Source organism: Castanea sativa, chromosome 9 (genome assembly GCF_040712315.1).
Source record: "Castanea sativa cultivar Marrone di Chiusa Pesio chromosome 9, ASM4071231v1".
Classification (NCBI taxonomy): Eukaryota; Viridiplantae; Streptophyta; class Magnoliopsida; order Fagales; family Fagaceae; genus Castanea; species Castanea sativa.
Window position 1 is genome coordinate 15,109,214 of NC_134021.1, and position 11,436 is coordinate 15,120,649.

An 11,436-nucleotide genomic window follows, 5' to 3' on the forward strand; every position below is an offset into this window, starting at 1 on the left:
GTGAGCAGTGAGCAGTGAGCCATTGATCTAAATTACCTTTGATCTGGAAAACAATGGCACAAATGGTTGAATGTCACAAGCCTTATAATATATGGCCATCACTAGCTAGCCTCGGAGATATTTCTCAATCAAGGGTCATTACATAGAGATTCCATCTTATCTGGTCATTCTGCAAAACAGACAATCAAATGAATAAATTCATAACGCTACAAGGGTGTGATTGATAAGGAAAATGCAACCATTGTAATTACAATTTCTTGCAACATAATCAAATTATCATACCCAGCTCTTCTCCTCTCCTTCTTTAATTTATGAACAATGTCTCTAATTGCATTCATTTCATTGACAACAACATTTATAGGAATCCGCTCATTTGGTGAACTTGCAGAACATGACAATCCAATTTGGAACACTGACATCAAGCAATCGATCATTCTGCTACTAACATTGACATGCAGATTCTCTTCTTCAATTATTGCTCTTCCTTCTCCGTCTTCTTCATTTCTTGTACCATCAACTTCTTCTTCATCCTCTTCAAAGAACATTAATGGGTCAATTATATCAATGACATGTTCAGGCAAAGCCATTGCAATGAATGTGTGAATGTTCTGACCATCTTTAAACACTTCATCCGTAGGTCTTTTCCCAATGAGCATCTCCAACAAGAGTATCCCATAGCTATAAATGTCTCCAAGTGTAGAAACTTGGCCACCCATCCCATATTCTACAATTCATTGACACATTTTTAGTAACAAATGGAAGTATTATGAGCTTAGAAGATAGCCACTAATGCATCATGCACAGGTTGCACATATGGCCCTCCATAACAGACATTTATTTCAAGTTCAATGGTGTCAAATATATTTTTCCCTGGTCAGGAAGTGGTGTCAAACAGCAGCATAATTATTTTTTTAAATAGAATCCCTATTTTAGTCTAATATTAAATTAAATGTTATGCAAGAAATGAGGTGAACTTTCATTTGGTAGAAAAATTACCTGGAGGAATGTACCCAATGGAACCCTTTAATCCACGCGATAAGGTTTGAGTATTGGAGAGATTTTTTGATGCGTCAAAAATATATTTCACTAATCCAAAATCACCAACATGGGCTACCATATCTTCATCAAGGAGTATATTGCTTGGCTTTAGATCACAATGAACAATTGGCGTTTGGGAATGGTGATGGAGATATTCTAATGCATAAGCAACATCGATAGCTGTGTTCAGTCTTTGAAGGAAGCTCAAATTCTTCCTTTGATGTTGCTCATCACTTTTAGGATGCAACCATTGCTCTAGACTTCCATTGCACATGAACTCAAAAATTAAGCTCTTAAAATCATTCCCTTCATGATCCACGCTCGAGCAAACAGAGATAATTTTAAGGAGATTACGATGACGTATATCTCTCAAAGCATTGCATTCAATAATAAAACTCTTCAAAGCTCCTTGTTGTTGAAGGTTTAATACTTTAACTGCAACGACTGCTCCATTTCTAGAAAGAACTCCTCTGTATACAGAGCCAAAGCTACTTGAACCAATCAAGTTGTTCTCAAAAAACCCATTTGTTGATTCCAAGAGTTCAGCATACGAGATAGGTAATTGGCAGACTTCAAAAGAAGACGCAGTTAAAGCTCCCTCCCTTGAATTTTTCACAATAGAACATGTAGGGAAAAAATACAATAGAAGAAGTACAAATATGATTATACTAGTGACAGGAATTATTATTCCGAGTACAAGAAGCTTCCGAGAAAAATTAGGATTTTTACTTGAGCATGTAGATAAATGTAATCCTTGGACACCACCGCATAGCTTATCATTTCCAAGTATTGAAATTGCGCTTGCATTTGCAAAAATTCCATCACTTGGCACTTCACCCTCAAAATCATTATAAGAAATATTGAGATGCTTAAGTGCCAAAAACTTGCTAAGAAATTCAGGAATATGCCCAGACAATTTATTACGAGAAAGATCTATATCTTCTAAACCTCTTAAGTTCTTCAAGAATTGAGGAAATTCTCCCTCAAATGAATTACCATCCAAATACAGGTGCTCCAAACTAATACAATTCTCAAGGGTGGTGGGAATTTTGCCTGATAATCTATTGTTTGAAAGATCTAACTTGGCAAGATGTATTAAGTTGCCCACTTCCAAAGGTAGTGCTCCTATTAAACAATTATAAGACAAATCCGGATGAAAGACTCATAACCTGTTCTGGTATGGTGCCAGAGAGATTGTTATGAGAAAGGTTCAGTAAAAGCAAATTTTGGCAATTTCCTAGGCTTGGGGGTATCCTTCCCTCAAATTTATTCCTCTCCATAAAGAGTTCTGTCAGTGTAGTTAAGTTACCCAAGGAGGAAGGGATTGGCCCAAAAAAATTGTTATTACTCAAATATAATCCCTCTAACTTTAGAAGCTTCCCAATAACATGAGGGAGAGTACCTCCCAAATAGGTATATTCTAATGCCAGAACGGTTAAGTTAACAAGGTCCCCAATCCCAACAGGGATGTCACCATGGATCATATTATCACTCAAAGAAAGAATTTGTAGCTGGGTGGAAAGGTTGGCTATGGAGTTGGGCAATAGTCCTCCAAAATAATTAGTAGCAAGACCCAACATCTTTAAACTAGTACAATTAGCCAAGAAAATGAGGAATTTCAGGTCACCATCTTTCCCATATCCAAGACTATTGGCTTCTAAATAAAGTGTATCCAATCCTTGCAAGCTTCCTAGATTTTTAGGCACTGTCCCGGTTAGAAGATTAAGAGTAAGGTCAAGGATTTGAAGTTGAGAAGCATTTGACAGTGACACAGGAATAGGTCCTATGAAATTGTTCGAACCGCCATAAAATACTTGAAGGTTAGGAAGAGTAAGACCAACATCTGTTGGAAGGCTTCCATGTAGCTGGTTTTGAGAAACAGAGAAAAATAATATGGATGAAATGTTAAAGATCAGTGGAGGGATGGTGCCAGACAGATAATTCTGAGAAAGCTGAAAAAGTCCCAAGCCTGGTAGACGGCCAAGTTCACTAGGTATGCTTCCTTGAAATTTGTTCCTGGAAAGACCAAGACCATACAAAGAAGAAAAGTTTCCAATCCAAGCTGGGATAATTCCTGTGAGGTTGTTCAAACCAAGAGATAGATACACCAACTTTGACAATGAGCTGAGGTGGTGTGGAATCTGCCCAATAAGATTGTTGTAAGTAACATTAAGCACTCTAAGTTGTGTACAATTGCTCAGATTCGGTGGAAGTTTACCACCAAAGGAATTCCCACTTAAATCGAGATGCTGCAGGTTTTGTAGATGTCCCACTTCTTGAGGAATTTCTCCATAAAATCTGTTGTTTCGTAGGTTGATTCTTGTGAGGTGAGTAAGGTTTCCCAAAGAGGGTGGTATGGGGCCAACCAATCTCTTAGTTTCCAAGTCCAAAACAATGACTTGCTTACTGGAGGGGCTACATGTAACACCTAACCAGTTGCAGAAATGTATGGAGTCATTCCATGAGCTCATGATTTGAAGTGGGTCTTGAGTCATCCGATTCTTGAAGTCAAGTAAAGCCAGGTAATCAGTCTCATTTGCAAAAGTTGGAACTGTTGCCGATATCAAACATGAGCTCATACACATAAGAAGAATCCCATGAAAGAATATTAAGAAAAACCACTCGTAGCTGAGACAAGACTGTGTCATTTTGTTGGGGTAGCAAGTTTGAAGTGAAAGATAGAATCTAATAACAATGTTTCCTTTCTGTGGAATACAAAAAATTCAGTTAGATTTAACAAAATTATATGTTAGTAGGACACAACTTTCTGTGGAAATTCAAAAAAGTGAACATCATGTAGATAAGAATGACACACAAAAGAATACTTTTTGGTTTATAAGAAACGGCCATTTTAACAATGACTTGATTGTCAATTCTGTTAAAATGTGTCTGGTACTGTGACTTTGATAAGTTAATTGGAAATTTCTTTGGAAAGAATTGAAAGTAGAATTTGGATGCTGCTATCCAGCTAGTTATGAGTCTGATAAAAGTTCTTTCTTTTTTTTTTTTTCTTCTTTAACTGAAGCAGTTAACTTGTACTGAGTCTCCAGCCCACATCTAATTAGATTAGTTTGAAAAGTTGTAGTATTGTAAACCACATGAACTTGAGGACTCCTAAATTAACATGTCATTGACCAAAAAGCTATCCTAGATCGATAGGAATTGCGAGGACGTGAGGTTCAAGAAATAGACAGAAATAGCTATGGATTTTTGGCTAAATAGATAGTCGATTCTTAACACTAAATTTGATAATCAAGACAAAGGATTGGTAACTCTATCTCTATGGTAGTCTAGACTCTAGAGGCAGTAAAATATAGACCAATTAAATCGGAAGACAGTTATTATCGAATGCACTAGAAATGTTGGGGGTGCACAACACCTAAGAAGTCCAACCCACATGGAATTCTATTCCAAGTTGATATAGGAGTTTGTTGCCTACTGTTATTGATACTCATATTGGAATAGAGTGAGGCTGCAGGAGCTTTATATATATAAGCATTGTGAGCGTATAGATAAAAGATAGACTGAGAGAGAAATACACAGATTTGAAGGCGACTGAAAGGAAAAAGAATAGTGCTTTGTGCGGCCCTAGGGGAAAAAAGAAAATGTGAGTTTTTTTTTTTGCTCAAGACACACAAAGAAGGTAAATTGGGGTTTTCTCTAGAAGGATTCTTTTTGTGCTACAACCACAGAGATGCTACTAGATTTTGTGGTGGTTTTCTCTAGGAGGATTCTTTTTGTACTACAACCATAGAGAGTTGAAGTGCTACTGGATTTTATGGTGAGGTTGTATTTGTTACTAGAGATATTATTGTATTTTCTCAATGTATTGTGAACTAATGTTTTGAATATAACTTGAGTGTTGTAATTTCTATTTTATTATAATAGATTAATCTGTAATATTTGTTAAGAGGGCAAGCAAATCAAGAAAGATGAACATTCAAGAAAGAAAATGACACAAGAATAGGTCATGTGAAACTTTTAATTCTGCCCACATTCATTTCAAGGTTAAGATAATCAATTTTGATAGTTCTTTGGGGCTCCAATGCAACTAGACGAACCCGTTAATGCTTCAAGATAGGAACAGTGTTCCCATCGAAGTCTACTAGCTAATCTATGATTGTAGGCTTTTAGATAGTTAATTTTGACTGAGGGAGAAATAGCGTCTGAAAGATGTTATATAAATGAGAGTATATCATTTTCTTGGACAAAATTTGACTACAAATTTTCTTATAGCTTAATGCTACAATTTTCATTAAAAAAATTAATATGACTACATATTTTTAAAATTTAACCGTTGGTTGCATATTTTTATGTTCTTAAAAGTAAAATACACATGTCAAATTTTATGTTAATGGGAGTATAAACTTATTTTTTATAGATAATTTTAGATTTCAAAAACTTGCAATTTAAACAATTGATGACATAGCTATTGCTCTTCAATCTTCTGAAAATTTTGCAAGCATAGAGAATATAAGAAGAAAATCTAATTCGATGGTGGATTTGTCAAAATTTATATCCAATAAAAAAATATTGAGTGAAGTTATAGCCTTAAGTTACAATCAAGTTTGTAGTTAAATTTTGTCCTTGCAATATTTGTAAACATTATATAGTTGGCTCATTTCTAGCTTGTTTTTGATAAATTAGGACAAAATCGTAGAAAAGCAGAGAATTGAAGTAGGCTTAAAGACATGATATGGTTGTTTTTATTAACACATTATTTGCTCGTACTTGGTTGAATTTGATAAAGGGTTGAAGGTAAATATTGCCTCTAGAATACAGTTAAGCTAGAATTTTACAAGTAGCAAATTTTAAATATCATATGAATTTCTTTATACATGTAGTGCCCTATTTTTCAACTGTCATTTAACTCAACATTAAAATTTAAAGGTAAAAAGATAATTTTAGAATTTGAGGGTAAAAACATCATTTTGACTGTTAGATGCAGAAAAGTTTAATTTCTAACAAAATTATAATTCCTAACTATTAGAATAATATATTGTCAATTAATATAATTCCAAATCTTGTCCTCATGTCATGGGACGTCAATTTATAATCTTTATCTCCAAGTCAACTGTCAATCAAATTTGGGCGAGCCCACAGGACCTGAAGATCCTGGCTTGGGTTGCGATGGGCTCGCTATTTGTATCTTGGGATGATTGGTTGAATGTGCAATGGGAAGAAGAATCTGGGTTTAGGATGACATTGACATCAATAACATTATTGATATCTTGGATGATTGATTTAATCCTTCAATTGGAGGAAGAGTCTGGGTTTAGGATGACAGACATTCGTGCAGTCTCCTTCAAACATTTAATAATGTCATTGATCAATTAGCTAACCAGATGATCAAGGAATAGGGCCAGTGAAACTTTTAATACAGCCATTAAACAGTTGAAGTATAGGAAGAGTACTATGGCCAAGATCTGATTGTAGCCTTCCATGCAGTCAATTCTGACTGACGGAGAAATAGTGTATCTATCGAAGATATGTGTATTATAAATCAAAGGAGGAATCGTACGTACCAGACACAAAATATTGCCATAGACAAGTTGAAGAATTTACTAGTCCCAACACTAATGCTGACCGTGATTGCTAACTAGAACTAGGAGAGTTTCCTTGTGAATTGTCCAGGAGTAGCCAAAGAAGAAAAGTGTACTATCAAATCTAGGATAGTTCCCGTAAGGTTCAACAACTGAGTTGGTGTGGAATTGAAAGTCTGATTAAAATTGATAGAAAGGAATTGGAAGTAAAATTTAGATGTTAAGTGCGGTATGCTGCTAACCCGTAGAATACAAGACAATTTATCATGTATCTTATTTATATATATACTATGTATGGAAGATATATGAATTATAAAAGCAAAGGAAGGATCATACGTACCGGACAGACAGTATTGGCTTAGACTAGTCGAAGAAGTTACAAATCCCGACACTGATGATGGCTATGTTTGCTAACAGGACTAGGTCTAGGAGAGCTTCCTTGTGAATTGTCTAGGAGAAGCTAAACAACATTACAATTTATACAGAAGAAAAAGGATACTATTGAGTTGGTGCGGAATTGAAAGTCAAATTAGAATTGATAGAGAGAGGAACTGGAAGTAGAATTTCTAGATGCTGTAAGTGCGGTAGGTGTTTTATTTATTTCTTGAGGAATAATTTCCATCAAGAAAGATGTTTTATTTATTTATTTTTGAAAATAATAAAAGAGGTTAGTTTTTTTTTTTTTTTTTTTTTTGATGAGGTTAGTTTTTCATAGATTTATTTTCATCAACCTATTGCGTTAAGGCGACAAAGGTTGGTGTACTGTTGGTCCAAAGTCCCGAAAAAAAGAGAAGAATTGCTATGAATTAATGGATGAGATAAAATTTAGTTACTTTTTACAAATGAATTATTTAAAAATACAAGTTGGGCCGTTGTAGGCACTCTATTTCGGATTTCACAGCTATGAAATTAAAATTTCATTCTTGAAACAAATTGTTCCCGAGGAAAAAATTATCATTTTAGAAGTTCCAGGACTGATGATAGCCATGCATGCTTCCTAACTAGGTGAGCTTCCTTATGAATTGTCCAGGAGAAACTAAATTTAGAACATTACAATTTTTTTCAGAGAAAAAAAAAGAACAATACAATTTAGAGAGAGAAAAAAAGAAAAAAAAAGAAAAAAGGGTGCTATCAAAGTTGGAATGGTTCCCGTAAGGTTGTCAACTTCAAGACCCAAATACAGGGTACACCAACTAAGTTGGATTGGAATTGAAATTTGAAAATCAAATTAGAATTGTTAATTTTTTAGAAAGGAATTGGAAGTCAAATTCAGGTGCTGTGAAAGTGCGGTAGGCGATAACCCATTTCTTGAAGAATAATTTGTTAGTTGAGCTAACTGAAACCCACTGTTTGAGGGAAGACTAATCAATCAATATATATATAAAAGCAGAGACCTCATGCGAGAGAGCATGAGATTCTGCCATGTGGAGCACTTTATGAATAGAATTGAGAAACCCTTAAGCCATATTAAAGATAAAAACAAATTTAAAAGTGGACTCTTTATTTTCTTTGATTCAATATTTTAAGACTAATTTTTGTTACATTTTGTATTCAATGTTTTAAGACTATTATTTATTTCATTTGATTTAATGTTTCAAGACATTTCTCTCACATACACAAAAAACTCTTTGCATTTCCATTCATCATTTTCACTTTTACTCTTTTATATACACATGTTCATAGCCTTTCATATCATCCTATCTCAAATACACTTAGCAAAAAATGATGTCATTTAGCTTTAACCTTTCAATAACACCTACATAACTCCAACGTTGCATAATTATTTGATTATAACCCGTATAAGTAGGCTATGACCAAGGAAGGGGACTTGCGTTTTTTATTCAATGACGATAGCTTACGGTTTTGATGTTGAAGTCAGATATTGTAGATTTTGTGAAGGTTATGATTCGCTTGGAGTCTTTGGGTGTTTGAGATTTTGGTTTGGAAAAGTTATAAATGTATTTTATTTTAGAACTAAAGAAAAATAAAAAGAAACATTCTAATTGATTATTTATGAAGTTAGTTTTTTTTTTTTTTTTAATTTTGTGTTAGAATTCATAATTTGTAGGTTTCTTTGTATATAGCCATAGTGGTAAAAACAAAAATCGATTGTGACTTAAAAGTATTTTTTGCTTTTTTTTTTTAAAGAATACAGAAGTCCAACTAAAGTCAATTGAATTTTGATAAATGAATGTGTCTTTATCAAATTTCTCTTTGTTTAATCATGTTCTCTTTATGATGATACTTACAGATGATTTCCTTAATTCCATTGAGATAATTAATTGGGTGTTTATGATCAAGGTCTCCATATTTGGTTGTGAGAATAGAGTGATTAAGAAAGTATTTGGTAGGTAGCTTAAATTTATGTAATTTTATAATATATTTTATATTTTGAATTCTTATTTATAGATTTCAAAATCATTTAATCAGTTTAAAAAATAAAATCTACCTTTAATGGTAAATGTAGGGGTATTGGGCCCAGTAATTGATGAAGGATGGTCCAACGAAGTATTTTGGGCTGGAAACCCAAATCCGAAGACATCAAAATGATCGTGGACTATTTAAATATCCAAATACGTCCGAGGAGTAGATTTGTCCTCGGATTACTAGGCCGAGGACATAGGAAGAAAAGTTTAGTGTCCCTGGGTTATATTATAAAGAGTCCTACAACTATGGGGATATACAGTATACGTGGAGGACAATAGAAAGAGCGGTGGAATGTCTAAAAATAAAGCTGCTACCACCGCCCATACATTAAAAGCTCTGTAATTGATACGCTGACTGTATAGATGGAAGGATGGGACCTGAGCATAGAGCTTGGAACTTGGTCCCTAATCCCAGCGGGCTTTAGGGAAGAATGGATGGGACAAGTATCCGAAAATGAGGATTGCAACCAGAAAGTGGAAGGGGATGAAGGGAAAGAAAGGGATATAAATAAGAGGGAAGGCATACGAAGAAGAGGAGGACTTTTTGGAGTAGAAGAGATAGAGCCAATAGTAAATGATAATCAACACTTGTATCCAAACTTGAGAAATATTATTATAAACCATCCTCGGAAACAATCCGAGAACGATTTCTCAGTCTTACTCTTTGCAAACGATTCTTTGTTTTGTTCCATTGGGCCCAAAGCCCGTTCTTTCTGTAATTGTCTAAACCATCCTAGAAATCTAAATTACAAACTCATCCTCTACAAATTCATTGTGAAGAAAGGCCTTTCAAGCCCATTTTCCTCCCAGTCGTGGTTTGGGAATTAGAATTGTGTCCTTACAGTAAATATTATAATATATTATAATCTTACAATGTTATACAATTTTTTAAAATAAATTATGAATTAAAAAAAAAAGAATCAAGTTTCAAAGTATTTAACAATATTGTGGGCAAACATAAATATTATACAACAAAATAAGTATTAAGTTTTATATGTAGATTTTAATATACATGAAAATGATTTCAAATGAAATTGTAAAGTAGTTCGCGCATCGCGCGAGATATCATCTAGTTACAATAAAAGCATACAATGAAAAACTACAAATATATTCATTTATAATTAAAAATTAAAAACAGAACTTTATTTATTTATTGATATATGATAACTGGTATTTTGAGTTCCCAACAAAAATGTTTAAGGTTCAAATTTATCACCGTCCTCCATTGTTAAAACTATCAATTTATTTAATACACACACGCATTCTTTATTTGTTAAAATATCTATTCCTTTTGGGAATAAATAAATTATCTTTCAATATGATCATCAAAGTGTGGAGTCGCCCAATGGTTGATGCTAAAACTATAAAGCATTCACATAGGTAGTGCTAACAAAAAATATAGCTTTTAGTATCTCAAACACCTACTCTATCTATTTAACATCATATTTAACAATACACTCAACATCTCATCTTTTAGTTCAGCACATCACCAATTAAAATAATATAAAATATCCACTCACAAAAGAGAGAATGAGAGGCTTAGATGAGAGATAGAATAAAAACCAATAAAAGCAATGTTAGAAGTACGTTGTTAAATGATTAAATTTACCCTATTATATTAGTTTAAACTTTTAGAACAATCGATAATTTAACATGGCAATTTAATAAGCAATTAGCAACTTGCTATAGTGGATTGCAATTAATAGTAGTTCACTGTAACGAGTTGTTAATTATTTTTAAAGATTTAGCAGCTCCGATATTGCTTGCATTTTGGTGTTTGGGGTGCTAAAAATAACTTTTTAGCTACTTTAACACTGCCATTGTGAATGCTAACCTCTTTTTTTAAGGGAGGGGGATTCAAGCCTTAGTTGCATTTTATTTTTTAAAGAAACCAATGAGTATCAACACTGGTGGGCAAGAGGGAGAAAATTTGACATCAATTTCAGCAATTCAAGTGCCAAATTTGGTGTCAGATTCTCTCTCCTCTCCTCACAAATTTTCAAGCGAATTCAGTACACAAGTTGCCAAATTCTACTTCTCTCTTCATGATGCCAATAAACTTACATTTTTACAATATTTAGCCATAAAGACTCCAGGAATTAGGGTTCGTGAAACTATGGAATATCTGCCCACAAACATTTCTAAGAAAGAGTAAGGCCAAGCCTAATTGGCTAACTTCTTGATGAACAACATGAATAGACAACAATTGTAACCTGTATTCATTTTATTCCATTAGTGTTCAATAATAGTAACAATCCTTTCCTTTTTTTTGTTTGAGGAAAAATAACAGTAACAATCCTAGATGTTCTTTTCTATTTACTTACATCCAATTCGCGCGCTCATGCAACAAAATAGTAAATCACATGAATTAATTAACGCAATAAGCGTATGACTAATGTGAACAGACAGCAATTGTATTCCTTGAATTC

At 33.7% G+C, this 11,436-nt stretch overlaps 1 pseudogene; it reads right to left on the minus strand.

The window, feature by feature from the left end:
* On the minus strand, positions 1–7,020 carry LOC142611282 (uncharacterized; annotated as a pseudogene).
* Positions 7,021–11,436: the final 4,416 nt, after the last annotated feature.